Raw genomic sequence first — 12,940 nt, forward strand, 5'->3', positions numbered from 1 at the left:
TGTGATAAACACAGATGCACGACCCTGCAGCCCCTCCCCTTCCTGCACCTCATTTGCATATCACGAACATACCTGACACTCCTTGTGAATGTGTGAGGGCAGGTCGGGTCTCTTCATAACCTACTTCCCAGACTTACTTTCTTTCTCCTCTGCCATTAATTGTGTATTAGCAAAAATGATTTACTTTTAAAAGTCAGTTATTTTTTCTTGGCCTTGGGCAAAAATGCCTTGAAAGCCTTCCTTCAGGGCATCTAAATTATGTATCTGAAAAACTCTTGCACTATGCTGCCATATTCTACAAATTTACACTTGCGTGTCTCTCTGTTTTTGGGGAGACATCAATCACACGCACCTATATAAGCAATAATCACACATTAATGTTTCAACTAATCATTTTAAAAAGGAGGAAAGAGAGCAGATGCAATGGGTGGTGTAATCAAATGCAAAATACATGAAGAATACAAGGACAGTTGAAAACCTTTCCTTCCCCTCTCTGTTTTTATCTATTATTTTTCTCACTGTGTGGATCTGTGCTAATAATGTGGAAGTGACCTCACAGATGCACGCAGGGTGTGTAAGGGCTCATTTTGGAGGAGGTGTGTGTGTGTGTGCGTTTGGTGTTTGGGAGTGTAAACTCGTCTTGTTGTGGTGTGTTATGAGTGGACCACAGCGAGCAGTCCAAGCCAAAGGGTGGCCAGATTAATTTTATTGACGTTTCCATTTTCACTGCAACACGATAGCCTCCTGCTCACAGCGGCCGGAGCGACCCACGTGTATTTACAGACCGACCCGTCACTTCATTACCCTACAGCCCCTGACCGCTCGGGGGAAACCAGACGCCCCTCACACACACACAGAAACAATCACTGATAACCAAATCTATATGTACACAAATTAAACACACACTCATGTCTGGAGATCAGTGTGTGTTCAACATATCTAGATCAGAGTAAATCAAATACATACTGCAATTTAATGACAGAGAATGAAATGTAAACAAAATTGCTGAAATGCAGTGGATCCTCATTTTACACACACACACACACACAAAAACGTAATTATCCTGTGTGTACATTTGAGCACTGTTAACAGGGTGTGTTTTTAGCTGATACCAATAATCTATCCAAAAGTCGGCCGATAAATTTGCTCAATAAATATCACTTTATCACTAGTGAAAATATGCTCACACACATGACAGAGAGTCAAAGAAGTGGAAATAATCAAAAAAATGATGCGACAGGATTAGTGCCATGAAACAGAGAGAAAAAGATAGAGGCAGAAGAAAAGAAAAGAAAAGAAAAGAAAAGAAAAGAAAAGAAAAGAAAGGGCAAACTTGCTCATTACATGTGAAGCTGCTAATCTACATGCCCCCTCTCACTGGTTAGTGCTGCAGCGCCGCAGGGCGAATCGTCCCAAACTCTAATGGCCTCTGACTGTTCCCTGGCAACTCTACCATTTGAACCTGTGCGGATGTGAACTCCAGCACAAAACATGAGGAGACACGAGGAGAAGAGGAGAGGGGGAAGGGGAAGTATCCCATCATGCACCTCTGAGATGGGGGCAGATGGGGGGGGCTATTAGGAGACGCCCAAAGGCCTCCGGGAGACGAGGTGCTGCAGTCTCGCCCCAGGCACTTTTGGAAAAGCAGTACCCTTGGAGAAGGAACCCCCCCCCCCGCAACCCCCTGCCTCTTTCTGCCTCAAACATGTCCACTATGTACATGTGCATGTGTGTTTGAGCCTGTAGAGAGATAGACAGTGTGTGTCCACATTAAACCGGATCCCACTGACCCACATAAAATAGACAACAGCAAAAATTGCATAAAACTCGGACTAAAGTTCGGTTTCTCACCATTAAAGAATAATTGTGAAATATGGATCTGTGTTCTTGGCAACTGGTCAGTCGAATGTCCCAAAGCTGTTAACTCAGGGCCGCTGCTGGCCAAATGAGTGCCCTAAGCAGGATTGTATTGGTGTGCCCCCCTCCCTCAAATATGATGAAGAAGAAAAAATTAATAAACTGTATCATTAACAAATTACAATTATAGCTCTAGACATTTACCTGTGGCTATAACTTTATTATGACTAATTTATTTTATAGTCTCAAGCATACAGAAAGCATGCAAAAGAAAATTAAGTAGTTTTACTGTGATAAAACCATGGTTTATTTCTGTAAGGGTTGTGATGTTCACATGTTTTGTTGAAGAAATTATAAAGGCTGTGTCATCTATAGCAAAAAAGGTGGCCAAAAACGAAAGATTAAGTGAATATGTGAAATGTTAAATGTTTGGCCAATCGCCTAAACAAGGATTTGATCGTCCTGTACGTGTACCAGCTGCAATGACATGGCCTTTGGCTCGCTTTGCAGGCATTTGTAATAACATGCTATGTACAGAAATTGTTTATTTAGTATTAGCCTACATTATGTATTTTTAACAGTGTTATTAACTGATCATTATTACCTCATAGTTTTTATATATTGTATTGTAAGTTTTTAGTTTTTATAACAACAACAACAACAAACAAACATATTAGTATTACAGTATACTAATACTTCTTTGTAAATTATTATTTGAAGTAACAAAACCATGGTTAATTTGCAGTTACCATGGCTACAAGAACGATGATATTTTTTTCGTAAGGGAGCATGGAAACTCAGAGAGAGTATTAGATGCATTGGTGAAATTATTTCCGACATTAAAACGCGTTATTAACATCAACAGACAAAAAAAATGTACCTACACGATTTGCTATTTATTTTAATAAATACTTTTGAGCCCATTTGGTTGTGAAAAAGTAGCAGCATCATTTACATATGATTTAAAGTTTAATTTAATAAATATCAAAAATGGAAAAGGTGTGCATTATAGTTGACACCTAGATGAACAATTACAGTTGTTTTTATGACTGTAAGTCATTATCCTCAAATGATATCGACGTTACAAAAGTGTAGCCGATACCAATATCGCATGTAACTTCAGAGACGGTCCCTAAATTAGCGACTATTGAACGTCCAACGTCAAGCGAACTTTATGCCTGTGGTTTTTTTTTGTTGTTGTTGTTTTTTTACTTTCTTCTGTTTTCTTTTCTCTGCACTGGATTGCTGATGTCTTTAAACTGGAGATAGTTGTCCATCCATCTATTATGAACATTCACCCGCAAACATGAGGTGCGAAACGTTTGCAAGTGCGGTTGCAGGAATGGCACGTTTTATTTTTTTGAGCAACTGAGATGGTATATATATATATATATATATATATATATATATATATATATATATATATATATATATAGTTAAGTCAATTTTATTTGAATAGTTTTTTCACAATACGGTTTCAAAGTAGCTTTACAGAAATTCCCAGTGTCAAAGTTTATAATGTCTTATAATCACTCATAGAGCTGAAAGATGGGATAATGTCATCCTAACACCCTGCAGCTGTGACTATATTCACTTTATAACATGACCTCAAGAGTCTTACTGCTGAATTATCACAACAGGAATTTACATTGCTGATTTGGTTTAATTACACTGGAAAAAATGGAAACATCTAAACTGGTTAAATTTCAGTCACAATCAGGTAGAATTAGCTCTTTGATATAATAATTACAATTTAGTAGTTTTTACCATGTAGGAAAAATGTCAAATGTTATGTAGATGCTGAAGAAGAACGGTAAGACTGTGTGATTATATGTGACCCTGGAGCAAAAAAGCCTCTTAAGTCTCAGGGGTATATTTTTAGCAATAGCCAAAAAACATTGTATGGGTCAAAATTATAGATTTTTCTTTTATGCAAAAAAATCGTTAGGATATTAAGTAAAGATCATGTTCCAAGAAGATATTTTGTAAATATCCTACCGTAAATATATCAAAACTTCATTTTTGGTCAGTAATATGCATTGCTAACAATTAATTTGGACAACTTTAAAGGCGATTTTGTCAGTATTTAGATTTTTTTGCACCCTCAGATTCCAGATTTTCAAATAGTTGTATCTCGGCCAAATATCGTCTTAAGGCTTAAGACTGGTTTTGTGGTCCAGGGGTCACATATAACACATGTGATCACAACAACTGCAATTGGAAAAGATTAAAAAGGCAAATCAAGTGGGCTTAAGTGTTTCACATTTTCCACCCTTTGTCTCAAAGAGAGTCAAAGTCACTGATTTGTTTGGCTCGGACATTTGTTTCAGGCTAATGGGGCATGAACATGGAGGCAGTGCCATCAGAGGCTGAGCTTAAAGACACTAATTACAGCCTCCTGCTGAGACGCTGTCCACAGCTCAATCCTGCTCCTCATGGACCGAGCTGAGGGTGCTGTCGGTGCAGAGCGGTGATCCGGACCGCTGCACTCACTCGTAAACAGAGACCGCACACCAAACATGACTACTTCTATTCACTAGTCCTCTCATACAGAAATCAGCCAGTGTTCACCTCACACTAATCACTCATCCACTCACGCTTTCATCATTTTTTGAGTTTCAGCTTGATTTTCTTCATCAAACATTAAGCTCAAAGGCTCATTTTCTTTCTGTTGTACATTTTACAAAACTAATAGACTAATCAAACACTACTCAAAAAACATACACGACCAACAGTTCATTTAACTCTGCATAAGCTAAACTCCTCGGACAGCTGCGCTCTCTAAGTCATGCTCGTCATGCTGTTCTGCAGATGTAATGTGCGGTTGTTTGCACTGAAGAATTAAAGCTTCTCTTTTGGTTGTAAATGAAGTGGAATAAAACGCTTTAATTAGACGTCTGTATGAGGAAGCAGCTTAATAACACACACACACACACACACACGCACACAGTCAAGTCAGTGTCGTCCTAGAAATTCTACAATTTCTGAATCTGTAAACCCTAAACAATGAAAATGCAGCAACAGTGTTTGGCTCATGCATGGAACAAGAGGCATCATGAGCATTATTTTAAAAAAAACTTTATCAAACCGACCTTGCGAATGACAGGAGAAAGTGAGAGGAGCATCGGTGTTCAAAGGTTGAAGATGATAATCATATGCCAACAGTGTTTCAGAAAAGCCAGTCTGAAGCGATTGAGTAATTACACGTGTAATTAACCTGCTACCTGTAATGGCAATTATCTCATTACATCATAAACAGGGCCTTGGAGGGACTGCATCTGATCGTAGCGCTGCATTCCCCCTCATCTCGTCTCTTCATTAGTCTGCTAATCAGTCTGATGAGTTTATGAGACATTAAGTGCTGCGGCTGTTTCCTGCATCTCTGAGCTTCTGGCTCGCGTGAAAGACAATCACAGGCAAACAACATCCCGAGAGACGGTTTAAGGAAGCTACGCATGAACCTATGCTGTAAGGACAACTAATTCAACACTAATGCAAAAACAGGCACGGATGCAGGGCAGAAGCACTGCTTCCTGGAGTACCACCAACACTACATATCTTGCATGTCTCTTTAATCAATCACACCTGAATCAACAAATCAGCTCAGAAGAGAGACTCCAAGACCTGGAATGGGTGTGTGAGAGAAAAGAGGCATGCAGAATGTGCAGTGTTGCGGGGCTTACCGGAATGTGCTTGGGAAGCACGTTTACTGCCGCTGTGAGCAGGACTGATCCCGGTGAATGTGTCAGGAGCTCATTTTAGGGAGAAAAAAAGCAATATTGTGACGACGCCTATGAGTGTTCACCATGCAGTCTTGTGAAGGGTCTGAAAGTCTAGGGACTGCGCACACCCACTACTCCACCCCAACACATGCTACATGCCCCATAAACCCAACACACACCCTACACTCGTCCTGCAGCCTGTCTTCCAAATCAGATTACAATAATTGGCCCCAGAGGTTACTGAGGTGCATCCAAGCCTATTCTCTCTCTCTCCAGTCAGCATCAGCCCACTTTACGAAGGACTGCGCACATGAGAGCCACTGGAGGAGTCGCAGCACTTTCACACCGCAGTCATTAGAGAGTTAATTACTACAGCAAATTATCACCAAAACAGGATTTCTACGGCCTGCGAATGCAACATTATAAACTACATGAGCTGAGAGAAAGACTGAAACAAAGCTGCACTTGATTCGACTTCATTCACCTCAAGACAAGGGATCAAAGTCCTGCCTCAAACCATGAGATTGTTGAGGGTCTGATTCTGCACACAAAACCTGTATTTATGGAGATTCTCCACCCTCAATTGCACTTTAGACTAACATGGACTCAGCAGACACCTTGGAGTTATTACACATGCTCCGCTCCGCTCTGCCTTCCAGAGCCGGGCATCAGTGATGGGCTTACGGGGAAACACTGCAGCCGATAGGACATGAGACATGAAGAAGCCGGCGAATTAAAGGTTCTACACCAACAAGTCAACCATCAGATCGCGGGCTCCATTCGGCAGGCCTCTCTCATCAGCAGTCTGCCCTGAACTTTCGCTTACAAATGTCCTGGAGGCACGGAACAAAGCAAGCAGAACTGATTGCTGCACCGCGGCCCCACTCCGTTCCGCTGCGTCTCGACTCTGTTTGGCTTCCTAATGAGCTCACTAAAAACCCAATTCATCACCCATAACCCCTACTCAACCCTACTTGAAATGCAGTTTGGAGGAGAGCTCAAGGGTGAGGTGGGGGTATCGGTGATGGGGCAGGCCACGGACGGGCGACAGTTCAGTCCCTTTCACTTTAGGAATGCGTGCCTCTCTCCAGCGGCCCTACAGAAGATATTTCCACATTAATACCCTGCCTCATCTCTGGGACGACTGGAATTTGGTGGGAAGGGAATGCAGGAGAGGGGACGCTGGATGGGCGGAGGGGTTCTGTGCAGATGGAGATACAGTTTAGGAAGGCAGATGTGTTTGTGAAAGAGAGAAAGGGTTGTGTGGGGCGTAAAGTCCCTGAGTTCCTCATTACACGCGGTCAGAGCGATTCCTCAGGGCACCTGAGCTGAAAGCAGGAGATTAAAGCATTGATGAAGCCTCCGTTTAAAATGCAGCTGTTTTATTCTGCTTTGGTAATTAATTCTTTTTCCGATAGCGTATTGATTAAGTGCAGCCCCTGATGAAGTTCAAACTGTGAAGAGCCCCCCCCATGGGCCTCAGCTACCTCATTGCAGAGTCAATGAGAACTTCCTCTGATTCTCTCTTGCACGCACATGTGCAGTTTGCTCTCATAAATTAGTCAGCGTTCTACTGGCTGCAGCTGTCCAATGCTGCTGTGCTGTTCTGCTGTCTAGGGCTGGGTATCGCCAACTATCGCCTTGATACGATACATGTATAACACAGTACATTCTGAAAACATGATTGTGATTGAAAAAAAAATGTGCACGATCTTATTCATATTAATATCTATCCCGATTTAGTGAGCAAATGTATCAAGGTACTTCGTCACGCACAAACACAAGCGTCCTCCTGTAGTTCAGAGATGCTTTTCTCCGTTGGGAACACCTCCAGAGTTCACGTGTGCGTTCTTCTCTGCAGCAGCTGTGAGCTCCCATCAGCCCAGCGGCCCCTCTGGGGACCCAACTAGCAGAGAAATCAGATACCGCTTTACAAGAGCAGGAGAAGCTCGCGTCTTATCCAGACACTTCTACCGACTCCTTTACAAGTCAATAACCGCGGCCCGCTGTCCTTCCCACAGTCAATGCCAGTGTTCAAGCACTCTTCCACGAATGTAAAAATAATGAGCAGGACTCCATTAATGGAGAGAGAGACTTGTGTTAATCAGTTGGTGATGAGTTTCCAATCGACTGTCTCTTGTGTTTAAGTTAACTCAGAAACTCGTTCCATTCGGGCAGAGGGAATTCAGGTGAAAATCATCTTAACGTCAAAAAGTGGCCCAGCTGAGCTGAATTCACCTTACTTGTTCTCATTTTAGATGCTCCACGGTGCTGCTTTTAAACCAAACCTAGAAGATTCTCCTTCTTAACCAGTGTTTTGCAGAAGTAGGTTCAGATTACAGCAACTCCAGTGACCGTGGAGCTTCGAACATTCATAGGCTTGCATCGCTTGAATCCTCCATTGGTCTTTGTAAAACAAAGACATTTTGGAAAACGGTTGCCTGATGTGGGTGTGGTATACGGATGTGGCACGGCTATAGTACAGCATTTCAATGAATTAATTGTGCCCCTGAATTAGTCCAAAAACACATCTGAAATCTATGAGCAGCTTTATGTCTGTCTGCTTCTTCAAAGCCATGCTTTGCTTTTCACCCTCTGTGTATTTTTTTTTTCTGTCTCACTCTTTTTTGGCTTTTTATTGATTTTTCAATTTTCTCTTCCTGTAAAATCTCAACAGCAGATGCAGCCATTCCCCTAAAGCTCCCAAGCGGAGACAACAACTTCAACCATCAGGAAAATCAAAGGCAGCGAGAAGAGGGGAGAAACAACAGCTTCTCTTCAGTATAATGCACGTGTTACACGTATCGAGGAAAATAGGCGAATTTGGTGGAAGCGGACTGTGTTCTCACCCGGTGACCCCAGCGAGGCGTAAGCAGGCCGACGTAGCATGAGTCGAACTGAGACGAGACGCCAAAGATCTCCAGCCAAAGGTCACTCTAGCTGCAGCCGGCGCCTCCGGAACTGCGGGGAACGTGACTCATTTACAGCCCAACGATGCGCTTGGACGCTGGCCCACCCAACAGCAGGTGCTGTGAACAGCGGCTCCTCATCAGGCCAGCGTAACCTCTCCAGCACAGAGCTGCTCTTTACTCATAAAGATGGAAAATGATCTCATGGGCATCTGAGGAACACAGACCGCGAGGCCTTTGAGGAAGAAACAAAACCATTCTGACGCGCTTCGGCCGGCTCTGCCTGTCTCCCTCTTGTTCTGTCTCTCTCTCTGTTTCTTAATAGCGCTGGAGTTTGTCCTGCGGGCCGTGTGAGGGCTAAAGGCAGCATTCCCTCACTTCAGAGCGCTTCTGAGGGTCGGCAGGTCGGAATCGCAGATGTCTCCCGCAGACAGTTGGTTGTCTGAGGACCGCGGCCCAGCGAGAAACACACAATGAAGGCCTGACCCCGCAACACCGCTAAACACAACATGTTTTTTTTGCCTTGTTTGGTTTTGTGCTTTGTCTACACTTGTGTTTTCCCTCATGACTAGTAAAGCTTTTCCACTGGAGGATGTCGAATGTGGAAAATTGGTTGCTATCGCGAGATGCCATTGTTTGGTATTACATTTCAGACATCTAAACATTCTCTCCTTGAACTTCCTCCAATTGTTTCAAGAGATTAAGTCATTCTAGTTCTGAGGGGACGAGGAAAGATGCTTTTAAGCAGAAAAAGAGGAATCATGAGAAAGATGAGTATTGCTGTGCTGCTGCAATTAAAATCAAATGGAACCAAGAACAGTTCTCATGGGACGATATGTCTCAGGAGTGAGAAAATTAAATTAACTCTAGTTTCTTAATTCATGCTTCTGGAATTATTGTGAACAGTTCATCACCAAAATGTGCCTCTTATATGATCACTAAGGTCAGTTAAGTTTCACAATTGAGTCCTTCACAATTTGCCACAAACTCTGGTATGAAACACCCACTCAGTTCCAGATGAACAAATTGAGTCCTATCTTAGATTTTATTTTGTGTTTCACTATGAAAAACATTTCAAGGGGGTATGAGATCAGAGGAAATGAGGAGGTAGCATTTAACATTCAACAGCCTTAAAACATGGAAAGTGTGTAATTGGAGCTACCTGAACAGACTAGGAGGCAGTGTTTGAACATTTCCTCATCCTTTTTTAATGGTTTGTGTGTGTGTGTGTGTGTGTGTGTGTGTGTGTATGGGCCTCTATTCTGAAATTGATAACATTCTAAATGAATTACCATGATGCATAATGAGCGTTATCTCGGCCTCCTCCCTGAAGCCCGCAGCCCTGCGTGGCACGTTGATTTGTTTTGTTGCACATTAGCCTCTGTTCTTCTAGAGAGCTCACCGCTCGAGGCGTGCAAATAAGAAATTATCCTTGCTGACTAACACTCCTAATACCTCCTTAGGGTAATTAGAAATTATTAGAGGGCTGCCTCCAATAACAAGAGCTAATAGCACTAACCAGCATCAAACCCCTCCGTCCCTGTCTCCTCAAACAGAACGTCAGGACAGTGTGCTCAGCGCACGGACAGACGGATGGACGGATGGATGGATTGGCACTCTTCCCCGACACGCTCCCCATGCTCAACGACTCATTATGGCACACGAGGGAGCGGAAATCAGACTATAAAATGAGCTTATCAGCAATAATGCCCAAAAAGATTTGCATAAATACGTTAGCGGGGCTCGGGAAGGCAGCATCTCTTTCTCATCCACCCACTCCTTCGAGAGATACCTGTGGGGCATCGGCACTGTGACGTGCTTCAGAGACCACACCGCTGAACACAAGCCCTTCCTGAGCATTCTGGGTGTTTGGAGGGAGGAGGTGGGCGAGATTAGGGAGCGGAGGGGCGTAAAGCCCAATGGACAAACACAATAGGGGCGAGGGGATGGATACTGCAGCAGAAGAGGTTAATGGCGAAATAAGTACACCTTCAATTGGCAAAATGAGCAGGTGGACCTGGCAGTGAAGGTCCCACAGGAGTGCTTCTCAACAATAAGAGACAATATACAGACGTAAACAAAAATGTCCTAAAGATATGTGCATTGGAATTTATATGAACTGCATGTACCCGATAATATGAATTTACATTTAAGTATTAACATAACATTTGCTTTTAGCTTTATCCTGTATTTTAGATTTGGGTTGCATTTTCTTTGACTCTGTGTAGTGATGTTGGTGTTTTTTGAAGATGAGGGTGTCACACAGTCTGTCCATGTTCATCTGTCTTATGTTTTCTATCAAGAATAAGATGATATTGTCAACAATTAAAGATAAGAGAATAGTTTTTCTTCCCTTTTAAGTTTACAGTACACTTTGTTTGTCCATTATTGTGTTATTCCTACTGTCTGAGACCCATCAGAACAGACCTGAGACACATTTTTGGGTCACAACCCACTGGTTGAGAAGCACTGCTTTAGACAGCGCTGGCCTCTGTAACCCCTTGCTGGCACAGACACACGGGTCAGACTCTCATGAGAACAGCACCGCTCATGCCATCTGGGAAAAGCAGCGCTGGAGACCAGTGTGATGGGATTATCACCTCTTAAGGGTGACTTCTTGGCTGACCCCTTTAGGCACAGCGTGCTAAAACAAGAGACCGAAAAAAACACTCAGCACAGCAGCAGCGTTGTTTAAAGGGCCAGCGCAGTGCAAATAAAGCCGCTAGAATTGAGCAGGCATGTAAAGTATTCCCTTGCTTTCACTAATCTAATTTCTCTTCTGTCTGTGAGGTTTACTGTGCTTGTTATTTGTCTCCAACTGTCACCAGCAGTGTTAAATCATGACCACGTCCATCTGCGGTCACTGAGATGAACAAACACAGTGCTGCAGTACAGATGATACAGATGTGACTGTAGTGCAGGGACCAGGAGTCCGGAGGTCATGTGCTCCAGACTGAACGCTTCTCGTGAACAAGGAAAGATGTGATTGCTATTGATGATTTCTAATATGACATGGATAATCTGAAATCTTTAAAGCACAGAAACAATTAAAGGTAATCATTTCTATAGCAGAGAATCCATAGTTACACAGGTCTGCCGGTTTTTGTCAGTGCATGAGGGCCAAAAATGATATTTGATTTTCCTAAAATCTGCTCTGGAAAGCGGAAGAAATTCCCGCTCATCCCAGCCAGTGAAATGAAGTCTCTCATCCGCTGGAAGCACAGAGAGCTGATGTTGAACAGAAAGAGTGTGTATGAGCGGATGACACTGAGCACACTCGTGTGTGTGAAGATGTATGATGGTCTGATGACTTCATTAACTCATTAACACTGAACAGGCACGCTGCTGTCGTCAGTTAGCACTGATTGCACACAGACTGAGATGGATGGATCCCTCTCTAATGACTGATGTTAAGTCAAGTCAAATGTATTTGTTCAGTGCTTTCACGATACACAAGGTTTCAAAGCAGCTTCACAGAAAATCATGATGTTGTGTGTATAATGCCTGAGTGCACAGAGCAAGTTTTAGGTCTGGCCGTGTGACGATTTTTATTAGTTTTTACTTTTTTAAAATATAAATGTATAGTTGTTATTCAGTTCAAGTTAAAATTATTTTAGTACTTCAACTTAAACTACACAAAACTGAGAAATGTTTTCTAGGGAACTAACTGAAATATAAATGTCATTTCAGGTGATGTTTATTAGTATTTATGTTCTTAAAAACATACTAATACACTGTGATGACATTTTAAGGCATTTAACCCTCAAAAGTACAGACAATAACACAGACGTATGTGTATCAGAATGATACTGTGTAAGCCTGTTCACAAACCAGAACAACAATCCAGAGTTATCAGAAACTATGTCACCAGTCTGTGTCTCTCACACACTTTCCAGCGCTGTCCCATAATCTTTCTTTTAGGAACTCGCGTTTGTCCTGCCTCGTGTGTGTGTGGACTGAGTGCGTGAAGCGTGAACATAATTGAAAGAATGTGAGAAATGAGGCGTCTGTTCTTCTGGCCGGGGTGAAAGGTCACAGTCCACTGGAGGACGGCTGCATTACTGCTATAGAGCTGCAGGTCTCGGCCTGCTCGGGACTGCTGTCCTGTTCTTCTCTCTTCTGTCTCTGTCCTCTCTCTCATCCTGTCCTGTCTCTCTCTGTTGTATCACTCTCTCGTCTCTCTCTGTGTGTCCGGTCTCACTCTCTCTCTCTCTCTCTCTGTCAAGTCTTTTTCTCTGTCAGTCTCTGTCTCTGTCTCTCCTCTCTCTCTGTTTGGTTTCGTTCGGCCCGGGGCTTGACCGGATGGCTTGGAGGCAGTTCTGGGTGCCGTACCGTAAGTGAGTTAGCCCATATCGACCAGCCGTTACTGGATCCAGTGTGAGAGAGTCGATAACTACAGCTCACTGGTACTTATGACTTCAGCGTGATCAATAACACTCTCCTCTGCTCCAT

The 12,940-nt window shown here is 42.9% G+C and overlaps 1 protein-coding gene across 8 annotated transcripts in view; it reads right to left on the reverse strand.

Annotated features, from left to right (window-relative positions):
- LOC113060443 (homeobox protein Meis2) overlaps positions 1 to 12,940 on the reverse strand; it is a 56,545-nt gene that overhangs the window by 34,825 nt on the left and 8,780 nt on the right. The window lies entirely within an intron of this gene.

The sequence above is a fragment of the Carassius auratus genome, chromosome 42, assembly GCF_003368295.1.
Source record: "Carassius auratus strain Wakin chromosome 42, ASM336829v1, whole genome shotgun sequence".
NCBI lineage: Eukaryota > Metazoa > Chordata > Actinopteri > Cypriniformes > Cyprinidae > Carassius > Carassius auratus.